General features: G+C 40.4%; 1 protein-coding gene across 2 annotated transcripts in view; it reads left to right on the top strand.

Moving 5' to 3' along the window:
- The window catches only part of klhdc8b (kelch domain containing 8B), a 225,985-nt gene that overhangs the window by 339 nt on the left and 205,714 nt on the right, over positions 1 to 19,932 (top strand). The gene's annotated exons all lie outside the window — the stretch shown is intronic.

Genomic DNA, 19,932 nt, shown 5'->3' with positions numbered 1-19,932 from the left:
TGCAGCGCTTCACCTCTGCGCACATGGGCTCCGCTGGTACGAGACCTTCTCGTCGCTGGGCGTTGCGGAGCCATCAGTGGGCACGCGACTGGGCTCTGGCGCTCTCAAACACTCCACATTCTGATGATGCGGTTAGAGCGATAAGATGGTGGGCGAGGATCAAGCAAAGGCAACAATCAGAAATCTGTTTGGACGCCATGTCCAAAAAGAATCCATGCTCTCTGATGTATGGTCAGTTGTTAAGTGGCCGTCACGAGCTGCTTTTTTGCAAGTTTGGGCGGCAGATGATATCAGTGAATTGTGGAAAGTGGTTGTGTCGTACTTGTCAGATGGAGTGCAAAGCTTTTAATGTGCTGCGTGATATTTTTAGACATATTCAGGGATTTGGGCTAGAGGTTGCAGGGGAAAGCCATCCAGATGCGTCTGCTCTAGACCAGCGGGTCCCATCTGCTGCGCTGACCAACATCTGGATGTGTCCGTCGGTTACAGGAGGGCTCCGAGTTTGGCCGTTTTTATTTCAACTTTCTTCTTTGTGTCTAGACAGCTGATTGTATGCTTCCAGGTACAAGCAGGCGTCCCTCTGCGTCCGCATCTTCCATTCTCGCTTCCTTTCCCGAGTAGCATCCCAGGAGTTTAAAGCTGTCCCTCCTCCCGCTGCTCTGTTAAAGAGGTTGTTTCTCTGACACACTCCAACTTGTTCAGCACCTTCCACCACTCCCATTATCTCCTCTCTCGCTCTCTCTGCTAGGGCTACTTTTCCCATCTGACCTGTGATGATAGCTCCTAAGCTCATTAGCATAATGAGGATTACAGCTGACATGCAGCGTCTGGGCCTGTCTTGCTGGATCCAGCAGAGACACGTAGTGCAGTGGCAGCTCTCATTGTGCCAGTAAAATGCCACCTCCAATCAGGACTCACAGGGAGGCTGCAGGTTGTACAGCTGTACAGAAAGAGTGAGGGACAAGGACAAATGGACTTTCTGAGGGTGAAATTATTCATGAATTAAACCAGATGGCATAGGAGCTAGTTAGATATAAATGGATGAATTTGAATGCCTGACCGTTTCCTTCTAAAAGACATAAAAACTGCAAATTGATTTTGCCTCATAATTGTAATTAGCATCAGTTTTGTCTGCAGGAGGAAAAGTACTTTACTTTTTCCTCATTCGTTTATTTACAAGTCTTTCCTTCCACTCGTGCTGCATAAACAATCGAGTCACCCACTTTCCAGATAATTTTATTCTAAAGTTCAAGCTGCGGGTCAGAGCCCACAAGAGGAGACAGTCCTGCCAGCGAGTCTCCACATGATGAAAACGGAAGCTGATTTTTGACAGGGCGAGCGACGACATTTTGCACCTGTTCAGCCTGTTTTCCCTGCTGTCTCTGCTTTTTATGTAAATTTTCTACCATTTTTCTCTTATGCCAATATTTTCTAGTCATTCCATGGTTATTTAGTGAAAGCAGCATGGCCCCTAGTCTTAAATTACTGCATATTTGTTGCTTGTGATGGTTGGATTTTGGGTGCAGAAGCTGTCATTTGTGAGAGCATCATCTGAGAACAGTCAGCGGTAACCTGGCGCATCGTTAATCAGCTGTGTGATTGCACAGACTTGTGGATAATCCATGCGTATCCTTTGTTCTACTCACAGTCATATTGTGATGGAGATATGCGACAGTGGGTTAAGAAATAACAAAATTCAAGACACTTTTATGGTTAATCAAAGTAGGATAACCGAGATTAAGTTTAATTCAATTTTACTTATAAATCACTTCTTCACAACAACAGCCAGCCTAAGGTGCTTTATATTTAAAGGTTATTTAATAGAAAACATATTGTGCTCATAGATATACAAATAGATATGTTCTCATAAATGTAGAATAAATTAATTAAAAATACACAGGAGCAGGTGCCGTTTTGTGGAAGCCACCATGTTGTCCTGCCATCTTAAATTTAGTACTTTAGTACTGTACAGGATTTTAGTACACAGCATCAGGAATCAGCATTTTAGCACAAATTTAACTGCACACCACAATATTTTTGGTCGAGACAAACAGAGACGGGTTCAAAAACAGTTGCAAAAAACAATGTAAGGTACTGTACTGTGCTGTTATGTACGTTTGAAAGTAAAACTCTTCTGAGCTGGGATTTGTTGATGAGGTACTTTTATCCTAAAAAGACTAAGTCTGATTTAAGAGGATGCGGGCTTACAGTGGGATGCGTTGACCAGATGTATAGATGACATTTATATGCCTAAAAAAATGGATGTTGTATGGGTCACACTGATCGTTGCTCCTTATGTAACCGTGTTTAGTATGCATTCAGCATAAAACACCTCCATTTGGACATGCAGTGTTTTATGCCTGTTTGGCTAATGAGGCACCTCTACCCTGCAGGACACAGGTAGAGTGTGAGCATACAGTACAAAGTGCCTTCAGATTTAAGTAGTGTCGGTTGTGTGTGACAAATATCCTGGCTCACACACACACACGCACACACCAGCCTGCGACAGACATTAACCTGGAGAGATGACTGTGGAAGATAGCCAGTACTCCCATCAGAGGATTAAGTGGGCTGCTTACAGCGGACAGTTTGGTGATCTGGCCTGTTAATGATGAGGACTTGGACCTGGATGGTAGCAGAGGGCGATATAAAGAGAAAGCAATAAAAACAAAATGTTGGCAGAGGAAATGAACCGTTTAGTGGATTAAACAGGCAACAGAAAAACAAGTCAAGTGTTTTTAAAAAACTTTCTGACATAGTGTGTTACTTGATGAAAGAAAATCAAAGCATTTTCTACATTTATTAACATTTCAGTTTTATGAGACATGATCAAATACTTGAGTAAGTGCTCCCATGAATTGAGATGTTATTCCCTTTAAGGTTGTCAGCTCTTGCAGTCATACAGTGCTCACAGCATTCCTGCTATGCTTGAATGTCCAGAATCATCACCAGCGATGAGCTTTGGATTTCAAACCAAACAGCAGTTTCCTGCAGAGCAGCCTGCAGTCTCCAAACATGAAGTAGACACATGAGGCTCAGAGTGTGACCCAGAGCGTGCTTGTAATTTTATTGCGACATTAACATGTTTGCATCATAAATTGGTCCCCCGAAGGTCAAACACTTCTAACATCCTGAAGCATCTGAGAGGGAAAATTGGTGAAAATGAGCGGAACTGTGTGCCTTTTCTTTGGTGTGTTGGCACAGTGGGAGGGATCTAGTAGAATCACAAATGCAAACCTTAAATTGTTCAGAACAGGAGTTCCAGGCAGAGATCAAAATGTTGAAGAGACCACTGAGGGGTTTCATCACTGCACAAAAAAGACAACTTTGAAGGGACAGAGGCCACATTTAAATCAGGGAGTATGTTTCCTTTGTAGGACGTGTTTGAAAATGTATTAATTCCTAGTTATGAACTGATAAACTGTGTTAGATACTCAACCTGACAGACTCATTACAGTTACAGCAGCACTTCCCCACTGCTGTTAGCCAAGAAATGCACTTGTAAATTAGCCCTGGTTAAATTACAACTTTAACTTTTACATGTTAGGTTTTGTACAGATTAAAATGTAACAAATGTGGCTAGTGAATATTAAAGAGAACACTTATCCAATCCTTGAATGCTCACATTAACCAAGCTCTAAATAATGAGGTCAATGTATTGTAAGTAATCCCTGCGAGTCAGAAGGATGGGCTTCAGACTCATCTAAACAATCGCTTTCAGACAGTTTTTTTCTACTCTTGGATCTGTAGGATGTCACAGAGACAGGATACCAAGGGGCCCTTCCATATACACTGATCAGTCATAAATCATGACCACTATTGGAGTGAAAAACACTGATTATCTCTTCATCATGGCACCTGTTAGTGGGTGGGATATATTAGGGAGTAGGTGAACATTTTGTGCTCCAAGTTGATGAGTTAAAAGCAGGAAAAATGGGCAAGTGTAAGATCTGAGCAGCAAAACTGTGATGGCTAGAAAACTGGATTAGAGCATCCCCAAAACTGCAGTTCTTGTGGGAAAAATGTCTCCAGTCTGCAGTGGTCAGTATCTAACAAAAGTGGCTGTAGGAAGGAACAGTGGTGAACCAGCGACAGGGTCATAGACGGCCAGGGCTCAGCGCTGGTTGGCCCGTGTGGTCCAACAAATGAACTACTGGAGCTCAGATTGCTGAAGAATTGTGGTTCTGATAAACATGAGTCAGAATACACAGGGCATCACAGTTTGTTGTGTATGTGGCTGGATAGCTGCAGGTCAGTCAGGCTGCCCATGTTGATCCCTGTCAGCAGTTTCAATAGAATAAACAACGGGAACGTGAGCATCAGAACTAGACCACGATGCAATGAAAGAAGTTGTCCTGCTCTGATCGATCATGTTTTCTTTTACATCATGTGGATGTGGCCGGGTGTGTATGTGTTACTTACCTTATATCAGGCCAGTAGCCACAATGTTGTGCCTGATTGACATATGCAACCACTTCCTGTCATTCTGCATTTCTATTGGCCATGCATTTGTACTTCACACCTCAGCATGGGTTTCAGTGTGCAGTGCCTTCTATGTGAAATTGCCCGAAGACTCTCACATCAGGCTCACATATCTATTTGTGAGCACAGAAGCTGTTTAACCTTTTTGTTTAGCCCACAGAATAAAGTTTTGCTTTCTAGGAGATTAGCTGAGGAGCTGTTCAAGATAAATATGGATAATTTGGGAATGTTATTCATGTAAAGCAACTGTAGTAGAGCCCTAGTATCAAAAGCTGGAGCTGGCAAGGTGAATAATGATCCCCCTTTAAAGGTCATGCTTGGAGGTTTTGCTGTGAACCCTTTGAACAAAGCAAGGCCTGCCTTTTCCCTGCTTCCAGCTACTCTGCTAGCATGTTTTCACTATTACGTGACCACTATTAGCTTGATGAACTATTATACCTATTTAGACAATGTGTTTTTAGTAGTTTTAATTTTAAAAAATGCTATTACTATGGGCACATTTAGGGACTTAAATTACTTTTACCAAACTAAACTACTAAACCCGCTCTCTAAAGCTTTTAAAGAACTGAACAGGTTGAGGCAAAGCTAATTTAGCTAGCCTGCGGCTAAAACTTTATATTTAGCTTATAGGTTGATCAGTCTTTATCTAATTTAACCCAGAAAAACAGGGAGTAAGTTGAAACATTCATGGCAAGATAAGTGACAAAGTGAGAAAAAACTTTTTGTAGCTGGTCAGTGTAGTAGCTGTCTGGATGTTCATTAGCGCAGCTCATAGTGGAATAAATGGAATCCCTTAAAAACAGATTGTAGCTCAAACAAACAGGTTTGTGTGCATGATTGTGTTTTTGTGTGAAAGCAGCTGCCTTGTTGTATAATTGCATTTTATTGTTTACACGATTCAGCTCATTAGGCTCACTGACCTGTTGCAACTGAGGTGGTGCTGGTGCCATCATGATAATACAAATGGACGGGAACAGAGAAGTTCTGGGAAACATTTTAGCGCATAGTTGTTTTATGTCCCATTGATGCATTGAAAATCCTTTATAGGGTCTCTGGGGATAAAACCAATGCTTTGTTTCCAACCACAGCAATGGAAACAGTAACAGTAACAGCAATGGATTTAGAAAAACAAGCACAGGCAAATTTAGGAATCATGACTCATTCCCAGCAAATTGTTTGCTTGGATTAATTTTTAATCTTTGGACAACATACAGTTTACAACACGGTATCTATAAATTGTCTCTGAGAATGATTTTTCTAATGTGAGTAAATACTCAAACTAGTCTGTTTTTAATGAGGTTTGTGAAGAGCAGTTCACATTCTTTAATTTAAACATTTAAAAAATGCAATTAGGTTTTAAATAAACTCTAATAAAAGGTAAAACAAATGTAGATATATAAATAAAAACATCAAACACATGGCAAATTGTGACAAAAGCAATATTCTGAAATATCACAGTAGGAATATCAATTAATAAACTCAGTAATGCATGCTGTTTGCTATTAGAGCGTGCTATTAAAGGTGCTGCTTCAGTTTAACTTGGAATAAGAAACTCACTTGACACAGAGGCAATTTTAGAAAATGTATGTGGATGTACCCACATAGCAAGGAGGTCCTGCCCGGATCTGGTGTCAAGCCGGCACTGCTGGCTGACTTCTGACATGGTAAGACGTATGTCATCCAGATATGGGTCAGGCCTGGCATAGATGGCACTGTCTATGTGATGGCATGCCATATCTGGCTCTATTGTGGTTTGGTGTATGTGGCCCAGGGTCATAGAAAACAGGTCCTCCCTGGATCTGGCATCAAGCTGGCACTTCTGACTGACCGGTGTCATGGCAGGGTGTATGTCAACCAGATGTGGGCCAGGTCTGGCAATGATGGCACTATTTATGTTCCTATTTTAGTTAGAAGATCCAAATGCCATGTTGCAATATTACACTGCTATGGTAGCCAACGTTTCAAATGCAGGTTTGACAGGTTTGTACATGTACACCAGGGGTGTCAAATTCAAATACACAGTGGGCCAAAATTCAAAACTGGAACAAGGTCACGGGCTAACATTAATATTTATTAAAAAAGAAAATCTTCCTCCAGATTTAAGAATGAGTCTCTTCTTATGGACTCAAACAAGTTTTGCTGAAAAACTGAATATGGAACAAGCAAAGCTTAATACTAAACATTATATATATTAGCTGTATAATACCAGTAGGCCAGCTCTAATAATAATTTGGTATGGCTTCGCGGGCCAAATGTAATTAGGCTGCGGGCCAAATTTGGCCCGTGGGCCAGAGTTTGACACCTATGGTGTACACTTTATCCAAAACCTAGTGACGGTTTACTCATCTTTGCCACCGGGTGGCTGTAGCTCAGGTGGTAGCGCAGGTCACCTACTGATCGGAAGGTTAGTGGTTTGATCCCTGGCTCCTCCAGTCTGCATGTCAAGAGTGTGAATGTAGTTTGGAAGCGCTCGGTATAGAGAAAATGTGTGATTGGGAGAATGTGGCATGTTGTATAGAGCACTTTGAGTAATCTGGGAGAATAGAAAAGTGCTATACAAGAATCAGTCCATTCACTGTCTGAACAGAGTTTCACCATGTTACTTTTGCACTGTTTTGCATGTTCTGGCACATGTTGTTATTACATGGCTTGATTAAGGTACAGATTAGGCTGACATCTGGGGCCAGAGCTGAAACTTTTCTGGGCCAGCAGTGTGTCTGCAACTGGCCCGTGGCTCCACACCACTTACACATGGCCCACATACCGCAAAGAATGGCGGCCCTTTGGTGGTCCAGATCAGGTTTGTCAGAGGTAATCCACACATTGGGCCAGCACAAAGCCAGTTGCAGACACACTGGTGGTCCTGTGCTGGCCCATGTGTGGATTCTTTCTTTGTGGTATGTGGGCCATGTGTACATACCCATGTACACTGTGTGTGGGCCAGATCCGGGCCACACCAATTTTGCTATGTGGGTAGCAACTGTCTTGTTGTATCAAATAAGGTTTGAAAATGGCAACTGAGACAACAAACATTTTTTTTATTGTACTCATAAATCAAATTAGAAATGGATCTATTTGCACATGGGCTTCTATGCAGCCAGACCCCCCCCCCCCCCCCCCCCACCCCCACCCCCCGACTCCTCAATGATGGGTAAAAAACTATTTGCACAGCATGCAGCAAAGCATGTGTTTGCCTGCTTGTGAGGAAAACATCTGATAATGTCAGTACAAAATAACCATTACCTCCATGGTATGACTCCAGCTGACCCTTGCTGCATGGTGTTCCGCTTCCCTGTGACCACCTCTCTAAACAGTTTTTTATTCTTTAGACAGTGGCTGCTCTGGTTATTCTTTTTGCACACAATCTTTAGCATAGTGTACTTATAGTAAGTAGCTGAACGCAGCTATGTTAGCGCTTCCTGATTTCATTGCAGGAAAAGCACAAAGATATTAACACTTTACTCCAGATATAAAGAAACAACACTGAACATGACATAATAACAATAACATTGTTCCTGACCATTTCTGGGTTGTGGACCTACATATTGGCATGGTAATTAGATAACTGTCAGACTGGCATGATTAAACAACGTGCTGTTGTCAGTTTATTGCAGGTATATTGACGCTGGGAGCAATTAAATAGGTGGTGGAAAGTTTAATTAAATAGTTCCACTAATGGCATAAAGTATTAGTTCAGCATTAAGAGAGCCCAGCTCAGCAGAGACCTAGCTGTGTGACTGTTTGCTATGATTGCTTCCTCTTTCACGTTTGCCTGAAGCACTGAGTGAGACTGGGGGGAAGCAGGTCACTGTGTGATTGCTTTGTGAGGGTATTATTTCAAGTTTGCTAGAGGCGCGGGGATACATAAGCTCATGGAAACTGATTGCTGTTTGATCCCTTTGCGCGATTGCTGCAACCAGACACACTGACTTTGATACAAGCTTTTCTCAAGGAGGCATGGGAAAAGTTGGCACGGGGGCTGAGCCGCTTTACGAGTGAGAAAGCTTACATTCACACTGGGAATGTTGACTTACACACTGCACACACAAAGTGTGGCTGCGTTTGTTTATAGCATTTAAAGTGACAAATGTGTTTATTGTGTAGAATGAGTGACGGCGGCGAACGGACAGCGCACTGTCTTGCATCCTGAGTCTTTGAGTTGCTTGATCCCAGACATCTGTCTGTGGCGAGCGGACTGTCTTCCAGCCTGATTGTAATGTAGATGGCATAACTCGCCTCAGATTAATCGATCTCTGAAGAGACATATGACAAGAAAATCTCTTTGACACTCAACCCCAGAGCCATTCTGTATGCAGCGAGTAAAATGCTGGTTTCATCTGGGGTCTGTACCTCTCACTTTCCTTATTTTGGCCTCTCTGCAGCCTCCAGGGGCTACTAGGACCCCATATATCTAATCTTAAGGGTCAGGAAAAAAGGGCTGTCAGCAGTTGCTTATTGATTGTGCTTCTGCCTTTGTGAATTGTTTCCTCTAATCACTTGCCTCTGTTGGTTTGATGAATCTGTTCTTGATTTTTAGAGACTAAAGTAATCTGAAGGTCAGTTTTTCTTTAGTACAGGGATGTCAACCTCATACGGTCACTCTACTCAACCCTTCTGTCCCTTTCTGTCAGTGTAAAGAAGTTTAACTACACATTTAATCCTTGAGATATTTTAATATAAGAAAAAGAAGTGCAGTTTAAACAATATGTTACTCTACATAATGAAAGAAATCTGTTAACATGATTGTTCGGGCTTAAAATGTCGGAAATAAGTCTGTAAAATTACAGACAAAAAAAAGTTTGCCTAGACTAATCATAAAATTAATAAACATTTTTTTACAGATCTATTGTAAAAAACACACATGTAGGCAGTCAATAGTGAAAAAACAGGAACTTTATGAATGAGTAAATATGCCCGGGCTTATGAGGACTTAATGATGTCAGATTAAACAGATTTTTTTAACTTACATATCTGTACTGGTTACCTGTGTTGTTTGCAGTGTGGGTTTTTTTTATTCATCTTTGCATCTCTTGAAGTTGGTTCAAAAAGCTGTTGCTGAGCTTTCGACTGGGACTGAAATGAGGGATCAGTTTAAGGAAAACCTCTGCTTCTTTGCAGAGGCATTTGCTGTTTGCTTTTGAAGGATTGCCCGGCATCAACCGATGCCATTCTTTTTCACGGCGTCCTCAGCTATCCCAGATGTCATGCCCTCATTCTCACAGCCACCAAAGTACACCTTTGGAAAAATCCTTTGTCAGATATCAGAAGTCTTTCCTGCTGTGTGTTACATGTGAGAAAAGGATGACGGAAAATAAATCCTGGGGTGTTTTACATGTGCTTCACGTCCCCCCTTTACATTATAGCATGGAAATTTGAACAGAGTTCAAACATTTATGCCAGTATAAGTTGAAGTGTGTCACTGTTTGGTTGAATATATTAACTGTGAATGTTGTTCTGTGTTAAAGAGGCATCTCATCTCAACTCCAAAAGCCAAAAGCAGCACGTTTGGATTTATCTCACATCACAGCAGTTTCTAAAAATATCCACAGAGGATGTGAATCATAGATTGTGTTGCTGTTTTATAACCATCATAACCACTGTAACATTCAGGCTCATGTACACATGTTCAGTGACATGTCTGAGGGCTAAAAGAGCAACATGCGCACCTGCTTTGTAAGAGGGAAGGATTTCAAATTTATTCGCTTTTGACCTCTGACCTCTGAAATACAGTGAAATAGTCTGTCTAGCAAAAGTATGATGTACTGTAACAGTACGAGGAGAAAAAAAACCCTACCCTTTTTTGATCACTTTACCAGAGATACTAAGGCTGGGAAGCCATGACTGACATTACTGGTGGACAGACACATTGGTCATTAGGCTGATTAATTATTTTAATTTCAGCTGCTCATCTTTTCTGTCTCCTCTCATCTGACAGTCAAAAATAAAGTCCTGCAGTGTGTGGTATTCAAAGGATTGTAACAGGCGTTTTCCTTTTGATCCAGAGATGTTCAGTTCTTATACTAAAGTTATTAATAATTTAGGAAGTTCTTATTTTTACTGCCTTCTGCTTACTTTGCAGCCATCAGTGAAAGAAACAATGTGAAGAACTGTCGTAACATAAGCCCTTTTCTTACATTGGATACGGACAATAGGGAAAACCCAAAAAATCAGCTCCCATTCAACAGGAAGTAATTTCAGACAAAAGGGGCAACCAACCGGTTGGGGCTGAGATTTTCACAACAGTGATGGAGAGAGCCACAGTGTGTTCATGATATTAGCTCCACTGATTGGAGCTGTAAAAATGCACGGGTGCTCTTAACACCCACATGGACTATTTTACTGCATGCAGCCAAAGACTGTTTAATCTGATTTGATCAATAGGACCTGCATTAGGTCCTATTGATTTGATCAATAGGACCGGCTACCAAAAATCACACACATCTATCACTTTATAGAAAGTTTCATGATAGCCAAACAGCCACCAGGGGTTCATCATTATCCTTCTTTTGTCATTCGTGGTTAAAACAGCATCACCTGCTGTCACCCACTGATATAATCCGAAAGACCTGGAAGATCATCAGCTTACTCATTCTGAGCACTCAGAATGCAAACACTCTGACTGCAAATTAGAGCGAGGCTTGGATCCTCTGAATGTCGATCGAAGGGAGATAAGCACAAATGCTCCACACACGATGAGGAGGACACTCTTAGAAAAAAAAGTCAAACTTTTGCAGCAGCTCTCTTTCAGAAAACATTGATTGAGTTGGGCAGTTTGCATTGCAATGATCTAACCAGCCACTTGTTGAGAGGCAGTAATACTGCATGTGTTTGAGCTGACACTGACAGTGATTCAACACTTTCTTCTTGGTTATGTAAGAGAGCTACGTCAGAGATTTGCCATTAATGGAATTGTACTTCTGTATTTAATCCTGCTGGGATTAACTTCCCAACCTCTTTGGATCAGTTCTACATCAATCCCTTGTTTTTCTTCCATCCTGCCACCATCTCTCTCTCATGACTTTCGGTTTTGCTCAACAGTGCAAGCTAAACAGATTTTTGTCTTTTTCCCATCTCATAGGCATTTTTAAAAAAACGTTTCTGTAGGTCTACCTACTTTGAGTCTTATCGCCCACCCTTTGCTGGTTTCTTTGTGTTTATTCTCTCTTTCCCCCCTTCCCTTGCAGCAGCTTCTCTTAATTCAGCCTTACATCCTATTTATATCCTATATACATCTATTTAAGGAAGAAAGCAGTGTCTGCTGGGAAAACTGCTCAGCTGGGTGGGGAGATTTAGCTGAATGGAACAGCAAGTCCCCAGATGCCCTGCTGTGGCTCATGCTCCAAAGGAAAGGAGGAAAAGGAGAGGGTGATGCACTGTGGCAGATAAACAGATACGGACAGGGGAAGGACGTGAATACGAAAGAAAGCAACTGTTTACAATGAGGAAGAGTGGACGGAAGAGGAGATTCACAGAGGAAACTGTGCTGAGCTCCACCTCTGCTGTGATGGCCTCTTAATGTTTCTGCTCCGCTCTGACTCGTGGCTGCTGTTGGACATGAAAGCTGTGCAAGCTTTCCCTGTGTGCTTTCTCCACAGCACAGTGCTTTTTTTAATAAATCACCCCAGAGGCCCGCTGGTCACATGGAGAACCGTAGAAGAAGCCGCTGTTGAAATAAGTGGAATTTGGTTATTTTTCTGTCTATAGTTAATGGTTCCCTGATGAGTTAAAAAAAAATACTAGCAGCATACAAATATAGAAAACTTCACCAGATACTTTAATCTGGTGAGATCTTTGCTAAAAAGAGTTCTGACACCTACACTACTAAAAAAGGCAACTTTGCCTAAATATTCTTAAAACAACAGCAGACACACGATCTCTGTGAAACAGATAATAACTGTTGTCTGTCTGTTCTGTCATTGTAATGCCACTCATGCCTCATCTCACTGTGCTGTAGAATCTCCACCCTGCTTCCAAAACTCATCCATTACTTTGCTGTGCTATCAGACCCATCATGGCAAGAACTACAAAAACAGCATCTGTGTTGCAATAAAACTAGAATAATGTTTCAGAGCCCATAGCATGTGCTATTGTTGCTACAAATGTGACTGTAAGAAAAAAGACAAGCAACAGACGTAGGGAAGGAGACTGCAATCAGATAGCTGAGGGAGGCAATTACTATATAAACTGGTGTGCTCCCAAATGCAATCACAAAATTGCCTCAAGGGGCTGTGCAATCTGCACAAAATAGGGCCCCGATTTGGATTAGAAGCCTAACCCCTAAATGGAAGAATCCTCAGGAGGTGGGACAGATGAGGGATCCCTCTTCATGGATGGGCAGACAAATCTAATGTCACGGGTATAGAATAGAGCAGCACAGAAATAAAGCCCAGACCTTTCATCAGGAAGTGGATGTGCAAACCTGTTTTGTATGTTTGGGATGACTGAATCAAAACGTAAGCTGCAATTTTTACCATATGGTTTTAACAAACTGTAGCAAGTCTTAGTTAATGCTAGCAACTGCTGATTTAACTGTCTGTGACATCTGCTGCTATCATATGTACTCAATAGCTGCAGCTAATTGTTGTTTAGACTGTGAACTGACAGACCCATAAAAAAAGGGAAAATTGCAGCTCTGCTCCAGATATATACAGTCTCTGACTCTTCTGATTCTTCTTTGTCATTATTTATGGGAAAAATTCAGTCTAGTCTGCGTCACTCAAAGGTGCACAGACCTCACAAAATAGTTAACCGGTAGGTTTGTGTGTGTGAGTGTGTTAATGACAGAAAGCTAGTGCACAAAATAGCTTGAATATTATGTAAAATTTCTAACCATTACGTGCAATTGCCACATTATTTTCTTAAAAGTCACTAATTGAGACCTGCAGGACACAAAAACACTGTAGCTAGTCCGAAAAGGTAATGCTAGCTTGTGCGGCTAATGTGCACAATGTCAACTATATAATTTGGTGCTATTAGTATGATATCAAACATTGTAAGTTTTGATTCAATAACACTTGTAGTATAACTTGGACAACAAAGCAACAAATACTAGGAATATGATACACTAAGATATACTTTATCGTCTTCTTAGGGAAATTGGTTTTGGATTCACGTGCTGTCACAGAAGCTGCCTTTGCAAAGAGTCAATAAATATCAAAAGAAAAGAGTAATAAAAGTAATAATTATAGAGTCTAGATAACTACAATTACCAGATGTTTTATGCAGGTGTCACAGTTTCTGCATCTGTGAACATGCTGGAGTATGCTGAGGTTCGGTTGATGGACATTTCAACATTAGAGGGTCAGGTCGAGGCTTTGGTAGAAAAAACACTAAAATGAACCAACTACACATGTAGCCCTCTGGCTGACTTTGAGAAACAGGAGTGACTACTCGCCCTTAGTGCCTGCATTTGTCTGAGTCCACAGCCGAGTGTAATCCCCATCTGGCAGCATGATGTGATCCTTTACAGTTTGTGTGATGCATCTCCTTATGTCACAGAAAAGACATGAAGAACTGGGTGTGGGATATTAAGATGGTGCCTCATTCGGGTGAGGTCAGTGACACCATGCAGCAGCTTTCAGGGCAAAAAAAAAAAAGAAGTAATAAGTGTCAAAAATCCAGAAACAGGTCAGTACAAACCCCCAATTTTTCAAGTGGTCAACAAACTGAACACATCTACAGCTACGATCAGTTGTTTTGTTCTTGATAGCTAATTACCATCCTTATAAAACCGTAAGTGAGAGTTTTCCCCTATTTTTTTAGACCTCAAAATCCCCAACACTGTGTCTGTCTGTGCCAAAAGAGCCAGGCATCTGAGACACCTGATTGTTCTCTGATGAATTAGGCCCAAAGAGAATGCATTGTTTGTGTTTTAATACAGTGAGCACTTAGAGACTTGGGCATATAACGTACGGTATTAATGATACTGACAATGTCAATACCAATCATTACCATAACAACAACAACAACTTCAGCAAAACTTTACAATAAATATGGAGACCCACAGTTACTGCATATTCATGATAACTGTAACATTTAAAAAGTTAATTAATTTTAATATTGTTCCATATGTGATTAATAAAAAGCAGAAAAAATGTGTATTTTTTTTCCATTTGTATGTTTATTACAGTCTTGGTTCCAAACATGTGCAGTAAGCTGAAGTAATTTCCCAATAAACCCAACGTCAGCTAAACAAATGTAATAATGATGTTGAGCGCATCAGTGTATTTTATTCCAAAATATTTCTATCACAACATGATTTTTTTTGACAGGAACGTGAAAATATTATAAGACAGCGCTGCTCAGAATGTTGACTTTAATAAAAAACAAAACTAATCTGTTTTATTGAAGTACAGCTTTTCAGAGAAGAATGCAGCCGTGTATCTAACACCTCTGAGTTAATTTAGTGAACAGACATTTGCTTTTTTTAACGTATTAATATTCTGCCTTAGCTTTACTGACATTTAGTATAAGTTGCTGCAGCCTTTTTTCATGCACAGTTTTCATTCACGCCACCTCTTTAACTCCTTAATCCTCAGCAGAAAGCCTTTCCATCCATTTAATTACTTTTCACAGCTCTCGCTGCTGCACAACATGTGGCACATCAGGACGGCAGAGCGGAGTCGCCTGTGATGCGATGGAATTGTGTGACCATTATTCTGGAGGGATCCTCCAGTTATTGAGTTTGTAAAGGCACCGATCACACGTATTTCTGTCTCGTCTATCATCGCGGTGTCACAGCAAATAAAGCAGAAATAAGCTGGTGAAGTAGTTTCCAGGCAGACTTTCTCCGAGGAGCAGAAACAGCCACCAGTGACATCTCCGGTGTTGTCTCAGATAAGAATTTGCCATTCTCCTATAATCACTTTACACACATCTCACTTCCTTCCTTTCCTTCCTTTTTTAGCAGTCTGCCCCACTATTCCTTTGGTGACTTAGCCGTCCTTTTATTTTTCTTTCCCCTCCTCTTGATTTTATATTTCAGACTTATGTACTTGCATCTCTGATGTCATGTTGAACACCTCTCTCTATGGAACAGACCGGTGCACTGCTGTGTTCTCAGAAAACCTCAGATGTGATGGGAGCTCTGAGCTTCCCGCTCTCTCCTCTCTGCAGGATAGCGCGTCACTCAATATGCACTGCAGGGTGAGATGTTAAACTGAATGAATAATAAAAGCCCCTCTATCAGCACGAGTTAATTTCACTTACAGAGGCAATGGAAACGTGTAAATGTGCAAGGGAAATGTACAGTCTTAAATATAAAGAAAGAACAACCTTGAAATGCAGTGTTGCATGGCTCTACTGCAAGAAATCTAAAGTGCACAACTGCAGGATAAAACATTGCACCCTCCAGCACAAAGGAGACGAAGACTGTTGCAATTAAACCAGTCAAGCATTGACGTTATCTCCAGTCCAGTGTGTGTGTGTGTGTGTGTGTGTGTGTGTGTGTGTGTGTGTGTGTGTGTGTGAATCTCTGCCTTAAAGAGGATTAAAACTCAAAGCCAGCCTTACCAAAATAAATAAATGGGCTAATATAGCATGCTAGTCATTTAGAATTGTGCTGAATCAAACATTACATTACAATATATCTTGTGTAATAACTATACACTACCATAGTGGTCAAGTCAGATCAAAATAAAAATCATTTGTTTGAAACAATCTAAATAGTAGTAAATTAAGTGCATTGATCCATCCATTTTCTTCCACTTATGTAAGTCATGGTGGGAGTGGTGAATACAGTCTATGTTAGCCCCCTGTTGCAGTGCTAACATTCAGGCTCACATTCACACCTATGGTCAATGTAGAATAACTAGTTACTTGGTTAAATGGACTGGTTCTTATAAAAGCTTTTCTATTCTATTTGAGCACTAAAACAACATTTCTTATTCACCTACTCTTTGGTTTTTTATGTTGAAGTGCTTCTTATCTAACATTCACACTCTACACTGTGCATTCCCTCCTTTGATCAACAAGCTAACGCCACACACATCGTCATTCCTCTAGCACTCATCTTTTCAATCATATTAAGTTGATTCTAAAATGCTCCCTTGCTTTATGATGTGGTCTCATTATTGTTGTGATTTGTTCCAACATGCCTTGCTAACCCTAACCCTGAAACCATGCACACATACAAACGATCATTTCTTTTTTAACCATCATCACTCCCATAGAAACACAGTCACTGTTGTTAAGGTTTGTGTGTTTATATATGGAAAAGGGGTGTGGCAGCATGCATGAGCCCATTAGTTTAGAATGAGTCTGACGGTCTAACATATGCAGTATGATAAGAACCAAGTTGGCCAGTGTCACTTTCATAAATCAGTCAGTTATTTTGCGTATGCACTTATTGCTGTGCAGAGTAGGAACATTTCTTTGCATGTTGGTGAACTGTATTTATTAATAATTGGTTTTAGGTCTGATATGGTGCATATCAGACCTATGATATGGCTGTAAATGGGCTCATGTCAGTGCAATTCAATTAATAATTAAAGTGTTGGTAATAATACTTGTAGTGGTTGTTGGCTTCACTCATGTATGAAAACACAGTGAATGTTAATTATTCATCTGACTCTTTTAAAAAAAAAGTTCATTACACCACTGGATATGATGAAAAATAGCTGTTCATAAACACCAAACAAATGAATAATAACATATTCATTCTTATTTTATAATCATAGTATAAAACAAAGCAGTCAGTTACAGACACTTTAAGCATCACTGTTTATGTTGATAATCCTGGCACCAGAGACAGTTTATTCAGTAAATTTTTTTCATATTGATCAACGTGCCTAAGAGAAGTTATGGAACATACACCCATAAATGATAATCATTATAGATTTACTTTGTTAGCTTACACTTTCATTGACTGCACACAGAGTTATGTTAGTGTTACATTAGTTAATAGATAAGTAGTTTACTTTTTGGTGATTCATCATGAATCACAATGACTCATGAATGGTCTCTGCTTCATTACACAAGAGCTCCAAATATAGAGCTGATATTGGTGGATTTAATTTTATTAAAGTGTTAACATGTCAATTACAACGATCGTGTTTCTCAAAGTAAATGTTCTTACTTGTGAATGTCATTTTGAACTAATGTTTTCTTTCTGTAAAAGACAATACAAGTTAGCATCAGTGGTTCTGTAGCACACATGGGCTGAAATGGGCCCAGGTGTTGGTTGTCCTCACAGGGAAGAGCCTCTCTATATTAATTACAACACGTGTCAGATCTTCCGCTAGTGAGGAAAAGGTCATGCTGTTAGAGTAGGTTAGTGTGAGACATCTGTGCTGGAATGGTTTCTGAGTTGATGGTGATAGATGATACCGGTGGCAGAGAGAGACAGTGTTGACAGCTTACAATGATAGGACACTGGGTTAATAAGAGTAGAGTTAGGTGGAGGCCATAGAGTCAGGATGTGAGGGTTAATGAGTGTGTATAATGACTGTCAATCCCACGGGGGAAGCCTGTAATCAAAACAACTCTGATTTGAATGAAAAAGTGCAAAGTGTAAGTATCAGTGTACACACTACTATAGCATTGCCAGGTATTTATTATACTGTAAGTAGCATTTTATATAAATTGCATATTCTCAGCTTTTTTTTTATTGCTCATGCAAAGTCATGATGAATTGCAGCTTCTCCTAACCTAGTTGAGCATTTCTTGTTATGGACTAATCCCATAATAAGGCTTATTGCAGTACCAACACAGGTATGATGAGGGCCAGCTGATGGGCCCGAGTGCATTATGGAGACAAGATTCTTTCCTTCCTTGGAATGACTCACACCTGTTAACATAAGATCATTCTACGAATCAGCCTCGAGAAGCTGATTAACAATTGTGTGCAAATCTGTCACAAAGTTACACAGTTGTTTTACTACATATTACAACTCAGTATACAGTACTGTATACTGAGTTGCATAGATAACGAAGTATATAAACAGTATATATAAATAACAAAGACCCTTTGAATAATTTAACTGGAGAGTGTAGATATTTTATGATACATATTTTCATTATACAGTTGAATACTGATTGGTGTTTTTCTGGAAAAAACACCAATCAGTACTGGCCAGTCTCTCTCTCTCTCTCTCTCTCTCTCTCTCTCTCTCTCTCTCTCCCCAGTAAACTTTAAACTCTTTCAGATTAACTGAAGCAACTATGACATTTATGACATTTCTGTCCCAAGCTTTGACACACATTTTCCTTCTTTGTCTTCTTATGCCTCAGTCACACAGGCCCAGAGACTGGTCGATTTCCTTGCTAACTTCTGATCACTAGCTAAAAATGTGCATTCCTCAACCAGTTGGCAAGTGGTTGCTGCAGGTTGCTGACAAAGACTATGAAAAACCTCCCTATGATTGTTTGGGTCAACAGCAGATTGCTGTGGTTGCTTGTAGTTTGCCTGGAAACACTTGCTAACTAACCACCTAGCTGTAGTGAAAATGAAAGTCTGTTTGCTTTACTTTGCACTCTTTCAAGTTCCACCGCAGCTTGGTGGTTTGTTAGCAAGTGTTTGCAAACAAGTCAGTGTGTTCCAAGCAAAGAATGGAGGACTGTGGCAATGAGTTTGTGACCATAGTAATCACAAGGAGTTTTTCCTTGTAGCACTGTATATCTATATATCACAGTATTTTACCTAGCGACAGAAAATAACTGGTTGGGAACACACATTTTTCTCTAGCAACTTGTGGTTACCATGGGGGTCACTGACTGGTCTCTAGGCCTGCATGACTGGAGCTCAGTGTGATTTCACAGCAATTGCCAGCAACTTCCAGCAACCAATAGCAACTAGTTGGGAAAATATATATATATGTATATATATATATATATATATATATCTATATATATATAATAAAAGTGAAATAATTGAAAAAGTTGCTCAAGCTATTGTTAAATGTTGTAATAATAGATACGCTGAAATAGTTCAAGTCTCTATTTTTCATTCAGCTTCAGTATTTTATGTCTTTCTTTCTATTTTTCCAAACAATTACCCATCAGGTGTTGCAGGGAGAGAAATGAAGTAAAACAGAGGCAGAAGAAGAAGATTAGTCTCCTTCTACAAGATTAAATTAAATTAAATACAAAAACAGTCTGTATGTACCTGTGGGGTCGTGGCGCTGGTGACGTGGTTGCTTATCAGTTTGTGTTACTCTACCAGCCTTTATCACCCCCCACGATGTCATTAGGCTGTCTCCGTGGAGACGGCTAGTGAAGCGACTGATTGGACAGTTAACCTCAAGGGCATGTGTTCTGACTGGGCTTGCTGTTCCTCTTAGTGGGGCTGATGGAAAATGTGCGCCAGAGAGAAACGCTTTCATTTAGTCTGCCCGGCAGACAGTATGCGTTGGTATAATTCTCCTGCAAACACATTTTTCTTTGCTCTTACTTGCCTCATTGACTGTGACCATCCTCTCCCTCTCCTATCTCTTTCTCACCAGCACTTCTTCA

This window comes from Neolamprologus brichardi, chromosome 20 (assembly GCF_056152115.1).
Source record: "Neolamprologus brichardi isolate AB-2024 chromosome 20, ASM5615211v1, whole genome shotgun sequence".
In the NCBI taxonomy this organism is placed as follows: domain Eukaryota; kingdom Metazoa; phylum Chordata; class Actinopteri; order Cichliformes; family Cichlidae; genus Neolamprologus; species Neolamprologus brichardi.
The sequence above is the reverse complement of the archived record's forward strand: the minus strand, read 5'-3'. Positions and strand labels throughout refer to the sequence as shown.